This window comes from Monodelphis domestica, chromosome 8 (assembly GCF_027887165.1).
Source record: "Monodelphis domestica isolate mMonDom1 chromosome 8, mMonDom1.pri, whole genome shotgun sequence".
Lineage (NCBI taxonomy): Eukaryota > Metazoa > Chordata > Mammalia > Didelphimorphia > Didelphidae > Monodelphis > Monodelphis domestica.
Window position 1 is genome coordinate 17,604,168 of NC_077234.1, and position 17,277 is coordinate 17,621,444.

General features: G+C 42.4%; 1 protein-coding gene across 3 annotated transcripts in view; it reads left to right on the forward strand.

Moving 5' to 3' along the window:
- The window catches only part of KCNAB1 (potassium voltage-gated channel subfamily A regulatory beta subunit 1), a 440,657-nt gene that overhangs the window by 373,596 nt on the left and 49,784 nt on the right, over window positions 1-17,277 (forward strand). The gene's annotated exons all lie outside the window — the stretch shown is intronic.

Consider the following 17,277-nt stretch of genomic DNA (forward strand, 5'->3'; position numbering starts at 1 on the left):
CCTTTCCCAGATCCATCCCCCTTGACTGTGATTCCATTAAACAAAGAGTCGATTACCAAGAATCTTATTATCTGACCATCTATATGTCAGATTCAATTCTTCCTGCTAACTAACTTCCCTAGTCCCACCTACATTTCTGTGTCTAGCAGTGGGAACCAAGACAATTGACTTAAGCAGAGAGAATCCACCAGGAGACAATTTCTGAGCTCTGATAATACTCCTCAGGGAGTCTCAACAGAATCAAATCTGGGAATTGAAGTTTGATGGGGGAAACGGGGGAAACGAAGAAGAGGCGACCATAGTCCCTTGCCGTTGGGGCAGCAAGAGCAGGCAGCCCATTGAGGCCCCAGCTCTCTCCTGCCAATAACCACAGATCCCCCTATATCCCAGGAGGAAGAATGGGAGGGCTTGGTGTGAGCCCAACTTACCTGCTCCTCATGGTCATTTTGGCTGTTGGTCTTCCAAGGCTGTCATACCATTTCTTTGTCCCTCTATGGCTACTTCAAACAATGGTAAACATTTGAAAAGTTAATCAATTTAATTCAGTTCAATGAGCATTACTGAGTTTGAGGCTCAGAATGGAGAAAAAAAATCCAGTGGTTCTAGAAACATCTCTTCTATCTCTGCATTTGTGGTTCTATTTCCAGGGACTACCACAGTGTTCTGTATAGACTAGATACTTGACAAGTGTGTTTTGGATTGAATTGAAATAGAACTCCAAATGTGCATGTAATAGGCATGATGGTTTTGATGGAGGTAGGAGGGTGCAGCTGATTTTGGGGACTGGGGCTTTTGAATGAAGCATCCCATGTGGCACACACGCAAAAAATCCAATCCTGCCTGGGAGTTTTCTGATTATCTGAATTCTGGATAAGTGGGAGTTTTCTATACATGAGTGCTAAAAGAATGGCATTATATAAAAGTGGAGGGGAGAAGGGATGTCTTCTTTTAGATTAGCTTTTTGTTAGAACAAATCAAAAGGGGTTACCAACTTAATAAAGTCCATCCAGATATCCTGAACATAAAATGTGACAGTGTTCTCAATCTCACATAAAAACTATGGCACCAGAGAGAAACGAGTCAGCAAAACTGGGTCTAGAAGATGTGGCTTTGAGGAACTGTTTGGCTGAAATCACTTTGCCATTTGATGGAGACACTGAATATGTGTTAAGCACCTAGGCTGCACCAATCCCCATCACAAGCTCTACAGGGGCCAGAGAGGTCAATAAGAGCCAGCCTCTGTCCTGGAGAAGCTCATCCTCTAGGAAGGAGAAATAAGACAAATGTATAAAGAAGCGAAGCAGGCAGTGAGAACTGTTTTTTTAATGGTACACAGTCCTATATAGAGGAAGGACAGAGAACATCACTAGGAGAAGGGAAGATCAGGGAAGTCATCTTGGAGGAGGTGCCATTTAAATTGAGGGTTTTGGTGAACATCAATGGAAGAGGGAAGCTGGGGCAACACTGGGGCTGAATGAGGGGAACAATGAGCAGCCAGTGTGCCTCTGGAATAACCCATTATCAGAGATTTAATACAAGTGAATTCAACAAGAATACATTAAGCACTTGCTATTTACCAGGCATTGTGCTAAGCACACACACACACACACACACACACCCTGCCCTCAATGGGCTTACACTCTATTTTCCCAGTTATGTTCACAAATGCAGGAGAACTTGCCCATTTGTAGGGAAACATTTTTGAGATCCCTTCAAATAGGGAAATCATCTGCGACCAATCTGTGCCAATACCTGGGGAGAAAAGCCCTCAATTAGGGACCAAAATCAAAGGTGTTAATTCTAGGTCATTATAGACAGACTCCTTCAGAGTCATCCATCCACAGGAGGTACAAAGAGTGGGCAAGAGGCATTAGTGCCTCTGGACTGGGTGTCCAAGGCACTGGTGGGCTCAGCATCCTTCCTAGTCTACAAAATGGGACATTATAAAACCCCAAGTGTTTCCTACCTGTTTCCTGTACCTAATGCCACTGAACCCTGGCAAAATCAACACTGGCATCACGGAGTATCATTTTTGCATCATGATTCCCACCAAGGATGCCAAGAACAACATGCAATGGTGATTCACTAGGAGTTAGACTGGTCCAACAATACGGCACACCATGTCCCAGAAGCCAGGAGTCACTGTCCTGCGCAGAAGCAGGTGATGGAATGTCACACGGTCTAAAGAACAGTCCCACCAACCCAGTGGCTGATGGTGATTATGGCACTTTGTTTATGTGGGAGAGAGATTAGCCATGTTCATCCTCGAGCAATTATTCTTGCTGGGCATTTTCCAGCCTGAGCCTCATTCTGTCCTTGGGAGAAAAACACTAGTGTCCTTCGCTTTCAGGAACTGATGACTCTGCTGAGTCTTAAGGCATATGCTTGTTCCTTCTTGGATCCCAAGGAGATTCCAGAATTTGGAACTAGTCTCTGGAAACATGTTCTCCTATTCAGCTCTTTCTACGTCAGTAGTGATGACTCTGTTCTCTCTCTCCCAGAGCAAGGTCAGCTCTATCTCCCCCCTTCATTTTCTCTGGGTCCCCCCGAGGAGTTGGAGTAGAACTTCTTGAAAGCTATTGGCTCAAGTCTCCCATCCCTCCACTATTAGCTGCCAGTGGCTAGCATCCAAGTTCCATTTTACCAATGAACACCAGTTAGCTTTTGCAAAAGGATATTTATTTCAAAAATGGAAGTGCCAGCATTTCCCTCCCAGCACCCAGGGGGGCACGCTGGACCGCATACTCCCTTGTCTTAGTGGAAATTAGGCTCCAATGACAGTTTCCATACAGTACTGGTTCCTCCAGGTTTGGGTCCAAATGTTGTGACATGGCTGGGAGAGCTGCTGGTTTAGGTCCCCATGGGTGAGTTCAAAAGACCCTTCCTCCTTCCTGGACACAGATGCCCAGCTGAAAAGGCCAGTATTGACTCGTGTGCCAGGTTTTGGGGGGGAGGGGCTTGCTCACCTAAGCTTTCAAAGCTCACAAGGTCATTGGCATCTCCCTCACCGAGAGCATAAGAGCAAAAACTGTGGCAAAAACCTAGTGGCTGTATTTTCAGGCTGTCAGCCTCAGACCAGGAGAGCCTGGCACCTCTCTTCTAATACCATCACCTGTCCTCTCTCCATGGGATGCTGCCAGGGAGGAAGAAGACAAATGAAGGGAAGGGACCAGTTCCAGCGAACTAATGCCTTTAAATGTATCCCAGTTCCTGCTATGCAATTACTGCCCATCAAAGACACTCCTCCCCACCACATGGTTAGTGGACCAGAACCAGTTACAGAATCTGCACCTGCTCCAAAGTCCACGTGGGGATTGCAGTAGCCTGACACTCCAGGAAAGCTCCCAAGAAGTAGGCTCATCTGGGGGCAGCTAGGTAGCCAGGGGATTGAGAAGCAGGTCTAGAGTTGGGGTTCAAATCTGGCCTCAGACACCTCCTAGATGGGCAAGTCACTTCACCCTAATTGCTCAGCCCTTACAGTTCTTCTGCCTTGGAAACAAGGCCCAGTGCTGATTGGAAAGGGTGTAAAAAAAGTAAGTTCTTTCATTAGGTGAAAAAGACTGATGGGGGTGGGGGAAACAGGGAGCAAAGGCAGCAGGTATTCAGAGATGGGGCACTAATTTCTGCCTCGTAAAATGGGGATGGTGTCTCCATACCCTGCCTAAATCCTAAAGAAGCTCCAAAGATGAATTTGGATCATATTAGAATGCAGGCTCATTGGGGGCAGGTTGCATTTCACTTGGGGTTCTTTGTGCCAGTGTGTAGTTTAGTGCCTCAGTCCGTCATTGTCGAATTGACGGTTTACCGACTGCGAAGCATTTTGAGTCACTTCCACGAAGGTGTTTTAGATATACAAAGTATAGCGATTCCAGGAGATCTTTTCAGAGGTGAATTTTCAGGAGCTCCCACGCATTGCTCATCAGAGCCTAGCTAGAGGCCAGTGACCAGGGGAACATTTTTCTACCACTCCGGCAGGATGCTTTCTCCAGCTTGCTCCTTCCTTCTTCTGTCCTTTCCTTTGGTGCTATTGAATAAACTCCGGAATTCCCTGAAGGATCCATGCCTTCATGATTTATCAGTAGGAGAAGCTCTCCCTATGAATACGCCTTCCATTGAAGCTGATTTCACACATCTGTGGCAGTAAGGAAGTTGGGGGGAGCCTCACAGACATAGAGGTTAAGGGATTGCTCCGAAGGGTCTTATGGCTGATAAGTAGCAGAGAGAGGTTTTGAAATCAGGTTTTCCTGAACCCCAAACATCTCTCTAACCATTATTGCAATAGTATACAAACTTTTTTATCACAGACCTCTAGCCAAAAAACAATTGAGCGTGAACCCCCAATATGTGTGAATTTTTAGAATTTGCTAAGGTGAAGGAGTAATAAGGCCAGTCTTGGCTTTTAGAAAAAGCTCTTTGAGGGACAGCTAGGTGACTCAGTGAAGAGTGAGGGCTGGAAACAGGTGGTCATGAGTTCATATTTGATCTTGGACACTTCCTAGCTAGGTGACCCTGGGCAAGTCACTTAACCCATATTGCCTAGCCCTTACCACTCCTCTGCCTTGCAACCAACTCCTAGTATCGATTCTGACAGAAAAAAAGGTTTTTGTCTTGTTTTTTTCTTAAGGAAAGTCACTTTGGGAGCTGTGTGGAAGGCAAAAAAGGAGAGAGAGCCAACTGGAAGAGTTAGGGGGATCAATGAGAGAGGGTTGACATGAGAGAAGAGGTGGGGTGGGTTAAAGACAAATGAAAGTACAAAAAACACCTGATTTATATGTGAAGTAAGAGCATGAATCTGGCTGACCAGAAAGATGGCCCATGACAGGAAGAGGGGTGGATTTGGTGGAGGTCAGAGATGGCTATGGAAGACACAGAGAAATCTGTGCAGATGATGGCGCATCCATGACTGCTCACCCAATGGGATCACTCTGCTCTACCCAACACCGAAAGGGGAGAGGCAGAGCTCCTGTTCACATTCCTGGGAATCACACCATGCCTCTTGGGAGTCCCTTTCCCACCCTGGGGACCACTGTATTACACCATTCTGACCCTGCAGACAAGTACAGTTCAGCAGAAAAGTAACTGCTCAGATGAACTCTGTGCCAAACCCCTCAGGGGAGAGAAGAGGGGGATGCTTCATTTGGACTCTGGTGCTGTGGAGCACAGGCAGGATTTTTTTTTATTGTCCTGACAACCCATGGGAGAGTGCTTACTTTTTCCCTTCCCTTCTTGTTTGTTTGTTTGTTTGGGGTTTTATTTTTTTGTTTTTTTTGGTTCACCCAGTAGTAAGTAGCTTTTCTATTACAGCATCTGCTGCACCATCTGTCTACGTTACATTCTCTGGCATCTATAGAATATTTTATGACTCCCTTGAAACATCAACCCAAGACCTTCTCCTCCTTTTCAACTTTCTACTCCTTATTCTCCTCCTCCATGCCCTTCTTTGCCTCCTCCTCCTCTCTCTCTTCCTTCCTCTTCTAACCCTCTTCTGCCTTTTTTCTCTTCCTCCTTCTCTTTGTCCTTCTCTTCCTTCTCTTCCCCCTTCCCGTCCTCTCTATCCTCTACCACCTCCTCCTCCCTCCCTTCCTCCATCCATTTTTTCCTTCTTCCTTCCTTCCTTCCTTCCTTCCTTCCTTCCTTCCTTCCTTCCTTCCTTCCTTCCTTCCTTCCTTCCTTCCTTCCTTCCTTCCTTCCTTCCTTCCTTCCTTCCTTCCTTCCTTCCTTCCTTCCTTCCTTCCTTCTTTCTTTTTTTCTCTTGTTCCCAATAACAATACAAGACCTTTTCTCTCCGCCTTAACTAACTAGCTATTGAAAACCAGACCCATAAGCCATAACCAATGTGGTCCCCATCAGAGGAAAGGAGAGGATAGCTAGCATTTCTTCCATGTTCAAAGATCTTGATCTACATCATCTCCATTCTTCAGATATGTATACCTTTACTGCTCAATGGCCTCAACAGAGCATTGTTATTAAATACACACACATGTGCATCAATAACTGTTTTGTAGAGAAGTTTGTGAGCATTAAAAATACTGCTCAATTTCCCCAATTCCATTCAATTAGATTCAATAAACCTTTAGTAAGCATACTATTCTAGGTATTATGTTAGATGTTTAGGATTTAAAGACAATAATGAGAATCATTCGTGCCCTCAAGGGACTTATATTCTTCTTTCAAATTCTTCCTTTTTAATTCCAGGTCCAAGTCATCATCCATCTGCTGTGTCACTCAAAGATTTACACACTGACAGACCAGTTCTGTGGGCTGTATGTCTTCTTCAGGTCCTTTGACCTTCTTAGGGGTAGGAACTGGATTCATTCATAGCCTCCCATCCTTGTGACATGACTGGTGTACCCCCTGTACTGCTCATTCATCATCTTCATGATGTCTTTCAGGTTTTCCCTAAAATGCAAACTTATTCAGGCCCCATGATGTGTCTTTCCATTGATCTTTGGGTTACTTATAATGTTTATTCCTATGAGATTATAGTGTTCTGTGATTCATAGCCATATGGTATATCACGTGGAAGATTATTGTAATTGAAGAGGTGGATTTTGTAGCAGAGAGAAGTCTGACATCACTGAAACCACTGTACAGTTTTCTGGATGTGATCCAGTTCAACACCCTACTCCTACTCGGTTCTGAGTTAATTAATTATTCATCTATAGCATTTATATATATTTACATATATTGGTACAAGCAAATATACACACATAATACTTTGGATAGATATTGAATATTTGCATATACGTGTGTCTATTGAAGGACTAGCTCAATGGGTATCCATTGAGCTGCATGTTATCATCTGAACAATATATATTTTTTATCCACTTTGTTTTTCCTGTATGGATATTTAATGGATAGAACATATTATACTTGAAGTTTGGAGGAAATGAGTTCCATTTCTGCCTTAGATATCAATAGCTATGTGATCCTAGGCAAGTCACTTCACCTCTGTCAGTTTTAGTTTCCTGGTCTGTAAAACGAGAATAATAATAGAACTTACCTCCAAGAGTTGTTGTGAGGATCAAATGAAATGATAGCTCAGCTGCCACATAAATTTATCTATTATTATTGTTGTTGTTATTAGTGATTATTAATGAGAAGGCTTTATAATATTCCAAGGCTCAATGCAAATAGACAGTGTCATTTGGGAACAGAAGCATTAGGGACATTGTCGATGATAGAGAATTCTTTTACTTGGACTCAGGCTAAGACATCTTCCCTGACAATGTTGAACACCTTGGGCATATTTGGGGTGCTCCATTTTACTCCACACTCTTGACCTCACATAGAAGATACTGAACCTGGTTATCTCCCAAGATGCATCTGTCATGAAATCCTGAGTAATTTGAGTATGTGCTTCAGAAACGCCTTATTTGAGGAATGCCTTCTAGGCAACATCTTGTTCCACTAAGCCATATGCTTGATCTCAGACATATGTGTTAGAGTAGACATCCCTTCCATATCTTGGGGATTAGAAGTGCAGTATCCCTGAGATCTAGAAAAGCATGTAAAGGTTGTTTTTTTTTTACTTTTGTGTTCTCTTTGCAAATTCTTCTTACTTATTTTAACTTTAAAAAAGAAACTGTATTTGCAGTATTAAAAGATAAAATGTATTGCTATTGTGTAATATTATCCATATATCTTATGCATTTCTGAGTTTCCAAATTCTCTTCTATGCCACATGCTGGCCTTTGTATGTCATTTGTGGTTTCTGCAAAACTCCCAAGAAATTCTCATTTAATTTCTGGTGCTGATCCATGACATATTTGGAATCATGTTGGGGAAAGTCACAGTGTGGAAGGGATATCTGTCCTTAGCAAAGACTATTCTTGGACTTTGTTTCTATATAAGCCAAATGTGTTTTCCAGGGAAGAAACCAGGACCTGGGACCGTGATTATCCCAAGCGATTAAGCCACAAAAGAATCAATGAAAAACTAGCCAGGTAAAATACAAAGAGGGCCAGATCCTTGCTTAAGATATTGAATAAAGCAAGTCATGTTTTCCGAGCCTAAGATTTCATGACGCAACCCTAGGATATGGTTTCCAGTCATTCAGGTCTGGACTTACTGCCTTTATTTTTGATGTCTTTCCTAGGAGGTGGAAGAATTACAGGACCAAGACTTTCCCTTGAATTCTCAAACTTCTATTGTTTGTCAAAATATTTGGAAATCTCACTTTGATATTTTTCCACTTGAAAATTGACTTGGGTTTCCTCATAATGTCCCCCTTTGCTTTCTGACATCCACGACTATTTGTTCTCTACTCTGTAACTGGCCTTATTCTGATTTTCCTTCACGTTTCTGATACAATTCGGTGTTTGTCAGGATGACTTAAAAGGACCCAGATTGCCCAGCTGTCCCCAAGCTCTTCTCATCTGCCACAAGCATAGCTGCCTGACACTAGTTCCTTCTCCAGAAGTGGGATGGATAAATAAGCGGGCTGAGTTGAACAGAGCAGGTGATTTGTAACAGTTGTTATTACCCCAGAGTATTTCTATGAGATTAAAATTATCTGAAGCTTTTCATTTATGACCCCAGCAGTATGGCTCCCCAGAGCTCCTCCTGTCTATCAGACCTGTTTAGCCTCTTGGCTTAGGAAGCTGCGACAGCTGAGTTTTAAAGAAATTAATTTGGAGAAAATGACTTCTGTCTCTAAGGACAAACCCTAAACTGTACTAAGCTTATGACCAACCTCCCCCCTCCCCACCCCGCATGCAAATGTCCCTAAATTAATTCCTTCTCTCCTAGCAGGAATGTGACAGAGATTTGGATAAGCCAACATCTGTTGCTTTGACTGAGCTCATTCTGATTCTGTTCTTCTCAACAATTCATTCGATGCTCTCTTATTGAATCTCCTCCCTAATGATGAATCTCATCTTTTTCCAAAGAAAGTGTAGCAGGAGGTGTGGACACTGGAGACTCTTCCAAAATTCCCTTCAACTCTTTAACATCTCATTTTTCTGCCTGTCTCTCCTTTTCTCCCATTTGGAGTATATTCTTATACTCCAATATACAAAGGTTTGAGGATTGTGTGGGTGTGAAGAATTCCAGGTGTAGGGACTCCCTTCACTAGTACAGAGTGTCCCTCAGCTTATCAGGGATTTAAGAGATAAATCCTATTGAGTGGTCTGAGGCTCAGAGAGATTTTCTCAAGGTCACACAGCTAGAAAGTATCTGTGGTATGAATGGAATTCATGTTTTCATGTCTTTATTTACCATGCCATTCTATATCCATCCATCCATCCGTCTATCTATCTATCTATCTATCTATCTATCTATCCATCTCTCCCTCCATCTCCTTCTCTCTCTATATATATATATAGATATATCATCCATCAATCTTCCATCCATCCATCCATCTATCCATCTCTCTTCCTCCCTCTCTCTCTCTATATATATATCATCCATCAATCTTCCATCCATCTATCCATCCATCCATCCATCCATCCATCCATCCATCCATCTATCCATCTCTCTTCCTCCCTCCCTCTCTCTCTCTCTATATATATATATGTATATATATATATGTATGTATGTATATATAGTTAAAATTTTTATGTTGTACTTGAATATTTAAATTGGTGGTCACCAGGGATTTAATTTATTTATTTTTTAAACCCTTACCTTCCGTCTTGGAGTCAATACTGTGTATTGGCTCCAAGGCAGAAGAGTGGTAAGGGCTAGGCAATGGGGGTCAAGTGACTTGCCCAGGGTCACACAGCTGGGAAGTGGCTGAGGCCAGATTTGAACCTAGGACCTCCCGTCTCTAGGGCTGACTCTTAATCCACTGAGCTACCCAGCTGCCCCCCAGGGATTTAATTTATAAATCCCCAAATGAATTATTCAAGTAAATGGAATTTATGCTATTTTATTTTTACAATAGAGGGAAGATATTGTGTGTGTGTGTGTGTGTGTGTGTGTGTGTGTGAGAGAGAGAGAGAGAGAGAGAGAGAGAGAGAGAGAGCACTCTGCCTTCCTCTGAGCCAGGTAGAAATTCTCAGGCCCTAGTCAGGGGAAAGGAGCCTCAAGATGATGGGCCTTTCTCAGAGGTTCACACCTCCAGAAAGACAAGAAAACTAAGTTAGCCTTTCACTCACCACGTTGACCTTCTAAAAGGAAAGTAGTCTGAGGTCTCCTACACAAGCTCCTCCAGGTGTCCAATTCCACAGCCAAGTGTCTTCATTCTAAGTCTGAGTGTTTATCTTCCAGTCTCTCCTCCAAGTGACTCTTCTTCACTCCAAGCCCAAGTGACTGAATCTTGACTCCAGTCCAACTCTGAGTGACTTAATCTTGATTGATCTATGTGTGCCTCTTTTTCCTCTATTTAAACACCTTTTTCTCTTGTGTTACCTCCCCTAAATTTTTTATGTCCATCAATCACAGCAGAAGCTCCTCTCCAGGACTGCCCATTCAATGTATGAAATGGGTTACACACCTTTTGTAGTTAGTACCACCTTTTTGTGGTTAGTTAACACCTTTGTAGTTAGCTAACACCTTTTTGTAGTTAAAATGGGTAGATCTACTTTAAATACTGAGTTAACACTTTGGGGATTAAAATCTAAAAATAGAAAGGGGATTATAATTTAATTTTCACAATAAAGGAAGAGCTAAGTACCTTCATTGTTACAATCAGGGGAGAGTCAAATCCAATCTTCACAATGTCATCCATCAATCTTCCATCCATCTATCCATCCATCCATCCATCTCTCTTCCTCTCTCCCTCTCTCTCTCATATATATGTATATGTATATATATATACATATATATAATATTTATGTAGCAAAAGAATCTGGAAGACCTAGGTTCCAGTCCTGCCTCTGACACTGACTGACCTGAACCTTATGGAGCTCACTTAAACTCTTAGTCCCCCAGGCAACTCTGTAGGACAGTAAGTAGCAAGGCAGGTGCAGATTCACATTCCTGGAAGGAGTTTCTACACTGGGGAGTTCTCTATGCCAAAGAAATCACAATCAGACTCCCTCTCTTTCAATTTGGGGGGACTCCCCAAAACAATTCTATTTCTATAGGTACATTTTAGAAGCTATACAATGTGATAGATAAGAGTGCTGGGCTTGGAGTCAAGGACTCAAAAGTTCAAGTTCTGACCCTTGCTCACTGTGGGGCCCTGGTTAAATCACCTAAATGCTCTGGGTATCTGTACCAAGATGGACTTGGAAGTCTCTCCCAGCTCCAAATTCATGATGCTGTGATCTAACCAGTCTCTACTAAGATCTTCTCCTGACCTCAGCTTTCTTCATGCTGTGGAAGTGACTGAGTTTAAAAAAAAAACATAACAGGGAATACAAGATCCAGAAGATTCAACCTGGCTGGAAAGACTCGACCAACATGGCTGAGAATCAACTGCATGTCTGTTGTATCCTATCCCAGTGTCAGCCAGAATGAATGGTCCCATTAACTTAGAGAGGTTCATCACCAGTGTGGTTGCAGGTGGACAGATAAGTCACAGCAACTCTTTTTTTTAACCCTTACCTTTTGTCTTAGAATTGATACTAAGAATTGGTTCCAAGGCAGAAGAGTTTCAAGGGCTAGACAATTGAGGTTAAGTGTCTTGCCCAGGGTCACATAGCTAGGAAGTGTCTGAGATTAGATTTGAACCCAGGACCTCTAGTCTCCAGGTCTATCTATCCACTGAGCCACTTAGTTGTCACAGCAAGTCTTGAAGGATTGTCTACTACCACCCATCTGTTTTCTTAGAGAGGGCATTGTACAGTTCTCTAAGACCAAAACTTATAGAGAGGCTTGGATCCCTGTTTGTGCATGAAGCTCATTTATAAGGAAGAGTTATCATACTGATTTAATCACAGGCCATTGGCATGTACACACACATACACATACATGTCTATGAACATTTATGTATGTGTGTGTTTTGTAGCTAATAGAAGTTTAGACTTGGAGGGGGGGTAACACTAGAGTTTGAATCCTGCCTCAGACTAGTTCTCAGTCTCAGTTTCCTCATCTGTAAAATGGGGGAAAACAGATCACCTTCGCCATAGATTGAGGGAGTACCTACTTCCCATGGTTGTTTAAAGGATCAAATGCAATAATATATATACATATATATTTTAAAAGCACTTTGTATACCTCAACATACCACCTAAATATTAACATAATATTAGTTAGCATTTATACAGCATTGCACCATTGGCAAAGCACTTTAACAAATATTGTCTCCTCATTGGATCCTCTCAACAACCCTGAGAGAGAGGTAGGTGTTATTATATTCCAGATTTTACAACTGAAGACACTGAGGCAGACAGCGGTTGTGTCTTGCCCAGGGTCCCAACAGCTAATAAGTATCAGAGGTTAGATCTGAACTCGTGTCTTCCTGAACTCCAATCCCTGCTCTCAATCCTCTAATCACTTCTCTTCCTCATGTCTGGGACAATGTTGATGCTGATGACGATGACAACAATGATGATGATGATGATGATATGACTTGCCCAGAGTCTCACAAGTAGAAATACTCAGAGGAAGGAGGCAAACCCAGTTTTTCTGATTCCAAACATGTCCAAACATTCCAGTAACATGACATCATCAAAGTGAAGGAAACTGAGTGACCCAATATCCTTGGGCTTGAGAGCATATCTGCTTCCCTTCTCTCTCCCCCAGGGCGGCTCCCTTCCCCCTTTCTTCTTCCTCTTCACATCTTTACAGCATCAAAAAGAAGCAAAAGGGTGTGGGAATGCCAGCCCTATCATTAGCAAGATACCAAAGTGGAAACAAGAGGCAAGAAGGCGCCTTTGGGCTCCGTCTGCCTGACATGCCCTCTCCTTCCATTGTTCCTTCCCAGCGCAGTGGCTGCTCACACTTGCCAGGGAAAAAGTGCCTAGAAAAACAATCTCAAGTTGTTTTTCCTGAAGAACGCAAGCTTGGAATTCAGGGTTAAATCTAGGGTTCCGTTTAGCTAACGCTGGGATGAGGGCTTGGGCACACCACAGTGGGCACGTAAAAAGGCAGAGCTGATTAGTATTCCAAGGCTGTGGGTTTCTGACTCATCTGAACTTCCATCGGTGCTGTCATCTCCCTGAAGGATCTGGGGACTGTGTGACAAGATGAACTTGGCGTTCCAAGAGGATGAGGCAACCTCCAGGGAATTCGTATTCTGTACGTGCCACACAGAGCACCTCCTCGATAGCATGGCGGGGGTGACTGAGACAGTGACAGGACCCAGAAGCAGAGATCTGGGGACTGCAATGTGAGCGAGGATGTGTAGGGGACCCTTCCATGGCTTTGTCCAGCTCTGTGCCTTTGCTGTCGTATTTAGAAACCCCAAAACGTTGCCATAAAGATTGGACGAGAATTTATTTCTCCTGCCGAAGTTGCTCTATCCCTCATCTCTTACCCAACATATCTGCCACTACTGATAGCCATGGGAGTTGGGTTCAAGTTATACACTTTCTATTCTTCTCTCCTGAATGAAATAACAAGAGTAAATATATATTATGTATATAATATATATACTCTTGCTATTTTGTATATATGTATATTTTTGTATGCACATATGTACACATATATAAAAGAGTATATATTATATATAATATACACATAGATATATACACTAGGGCTTTTATACACATATTTTATAGACATATTATATATCACTTTTATACATATACATTAATTACATTTATGCCTTTAAATGGATAGATATGTAGACAGACAACTATTCAGTCACCCTCTGATTATTAACATCAAACATTATATAATAATAGCAATAATGGCTAATATTCATATAGAACTTTCAGGTTTGCAAAACAGTTTACTTACTTTGTCATAATTGATCCTCACAACAACCCTGTGAGGATGATTTTTATTATTTCTCTCATTTTACAGATGAGAAAACTGAGGCAGAGAAAAACAAAGTATTTGTTCAGGATCACACAGCTAGCAAAGATTAGAACTAGAGTGACAGAATACAGCTCCGAAGCCATTTAGCTGCCTAGGGAAGCATATACTCTCCAAAGGCAAGCTCCTAAAAACCTGAAATATAAAAATGTCCGTTTTCTACAAATTACCAATTCTTCCTTCATTGCCACATCTAATGGCCCAATCTCCAAACTTCTTTGCAGCAGCTTTTCACAATATCAACCTCCCTCTCCTCTTTAGTTTTCCCTTCTCTCAAGGGTTTTGTGACACGGCTCTCTCCAATTCCCCTTCTCCTTCTCCACCACTCCTCAGTCTCCTTCACTGTGTCTCTATTGAAGTCGTATCTGTTAACTGGGGGAGGGGGTGTCCCTCAACTCTCTGTCCTGGGCCCTCTGCTCTTCTTCCTCCTCTTTGCTATTTTTTATGATCTCATCAGCTCCCATGGATTCATCTATCATCTCTGTAAAGATAATTTTCAGATCTATTTCTTTAGCCACAACCTCTCTCCTGACCTCCAGTCTCATATATTCAATTGCCAGGAGACAGTTGCCCAATAGGGCATCCCAAACTAGATGTCTTGTAGACATCTCAAGCTTGGTATGTCCAAAATAGAACTCATTATCTTTTCCCTCAGACCCTCTCTTCTTCTGATTTCCTCTATTAATGTCAAGGGCACTACCATCTTCCTAGGCATCTGGTCTCCCAGCCTCACTGGTAATCTCATTCTCTCTCCATCCTCTTCTTTCCTCTGACCCCACAGGCCCTCCGGCACAGGCCCTCTTCACCTCATACATATACTATAAAAGCCTTCTGATTGAACTTCCAACCTCCAACCTCTCCCCATCCATCCTCCACTCAGCTGTCAAAATGATCCGCCTAAAACTCAAACCTGGCCATCTCCTTCCTTGATAAATTCCATGGACTCCTCATGACCTCCAGGATCAAATGTAAAATCCTCTATTGGGCTTTTCATGCTCTTCCTAACCCTCTTGCATTTCTTACTCCCCCTCCAAGTAATGCTCATTGCTGCCTTCTTGCCATTCCTCACACACGGCATTCCTCTGGAATTTTCGCTGGCTTTCTTCCAAAAGTTTCGAAGAGGCCATCTGAGCCCAGATGTCACAAGAATTAGCCACAAGTGGAAAAGGCTATTTCAGGTTGTACAGGATTTCTTCTTGTTGATAGGAAGATTAGGAATAATGTAATAGGAATACCTTCTTTTGGGTAGTCTAGACTGGTTGTTGTCCTTCGTACTCAAAGAGAACCAAAATGGCATCAGTGTGTCAGGAGCAATGTACAATGTATCCTACTGTGGCTGATCAGATCAATATGAGCTTGGAAGAGTTTATCACAGGTCAGGCACAAATGGCTAAAGTCCTTTCTAACTCCAAAAGTCTGTGATTCTGAGTTGGAGATATTCCATGATTCATAGCCATAGAATATCACTAAGGGAGCACTGCATTAGAAAGACAGGTCTTTGTTTTGAGGAGAAGTCAAGGCAGTTAAACACATTGAGGAATTTCCTGCAACCACCTAACCTACTTTTTCTTCCTGTTCAGTTCTGGGTCTTCTGCTGCTCATTGCCCATCTCCAGTATCTGTCCAAGGTATGAGGGCCAATCAGTCAATCAACATTTAAGCATCTGCTATGAGCCAGGCACTGTGCTGAGTGCTCAACCAGCTCTAGGAATTATTTATCCAACGATGTTTCATAGTCTGGACAGTCAAAATCCTTTAGCCATTTGGTTCCTCCAGGTGGATGGATAGCTAGGTTTGTCTCTTGAGGGATGACTGGTCTCCCTGAAGAGCTTTCAATGTACTTACCTGGGACTTGTCACATACCCCTAAGGGGAACATCTGGAGAACCTGCCCCTGTGGTGAATGCCTCTAGTGATCAGGTATCCCTGCTTCTTGCCTAGCTGGATATTTTAGTCAGAGGGATACTGAGCAATGTCATCACTTCTGTTGGACTTCCTTTGTTATTAATGTATGTGAAGGTGGCACACTTTGGAGGAAGGTTTTCATGGCACCATGTTGAATGTTCAAATGGCCTAGAGTCAACTCATGCTTGTAGAACTGTAAATGGAAATAAGTAAAACTTGACACAAGTGACAAGGAGGGGCCTGGATCCCCTCAGGGGAAAGATTCAGTATCATAAAGAGGAAACTGAATCCTCTTCTCTCCCAAACAGAACCAAGATATCAAAGAGCTCTAGCTGTTCTAGTCTTGGAACCGTATGAATTGCTCATCTCATGTGGGTATAGAAATGGATTTGCTATAGAAAATCTAATTAGGCCTATTTCTTTCTGCTCTGATGCCCTCTGCCAAGGGGCTTGCTTCCTTTATCAATTCAAGAGAAGATATAGATGGTCCCACTACCAAGAAAGCTAATAATCTGAGCAGCCCCCATAAATGAGCAGCATAAATGAGTGAGCAGACATCCCCCAGGTTTACTAAGCTTCCCTGAAGGCTTAATCATTAGGATGTTTATACAAGTCCCAAACTGGTGGCCAAAGCTCCAGCCTAGATTTATTAAGCCCTTACTGTATGTAATTCACTGTGCTTAGGAGAGGAGGGATTGTAGAAAAATAAACATGACGTGGTCATTGTTCTCAATCTAATGATGACAACGTGGAAGGATTAGTTCATAATAATGATGATGATGATGATAATGATTATGGTCAGCATTTGTATAGCACTTACTATGTGTTAAGCACTGTGCTAAGCACATTATAGTTTTTATCTCATTTAATCCTAACAATAATTCTGGGAGGTAAATCCTATGATTGGCTCCATTTTATAGATGAAGAAACTGAGGCAATGGAAATTAAATGATTTGCCCGGGGTTCCACAGCTAGTATCTGAGGTCAGATTTGAACACAGGTCTTTCTGACTCCAGGCCCAGCATTCTATTCACTGTGCCAATAAGCTACATAAATAATTGAGATACTAGGGAGAATTAGAGATCCATGCAAAATGCAGAGACAGAGAGAGAGAGACAGACAGACAGAGACAGAGAGACAAAGAGACAGAGAGAGAGACAGAGAGAGAGAGAAAGAGACAGAGACAGAGAGAGAATTGTTTTCTGGAGGGAAGGAAGGGATCAGATCTGGGAAGGCTTCCTCAAGTAGGCAGGATCTGAAGGAAACTTAAGGAGAAAAAAGAGGAAACTCTATAGAGGAGAAAAGAGACCATCCCAGACATGGAAGACAGTATAAGAAAGAGGCTGAGATAAAAGAAGTCAGAGCAAGAATGGGATGCTGGAGAGCAATAGGAATACTACAATAAATGAATATTTTTTTTCATTTGCAAACCACAAAAAACAATCCACAACAGACCAAATAGAGGCTAACTACCAAAGGAAGATAGATTCTAAGGCTGGATGAAT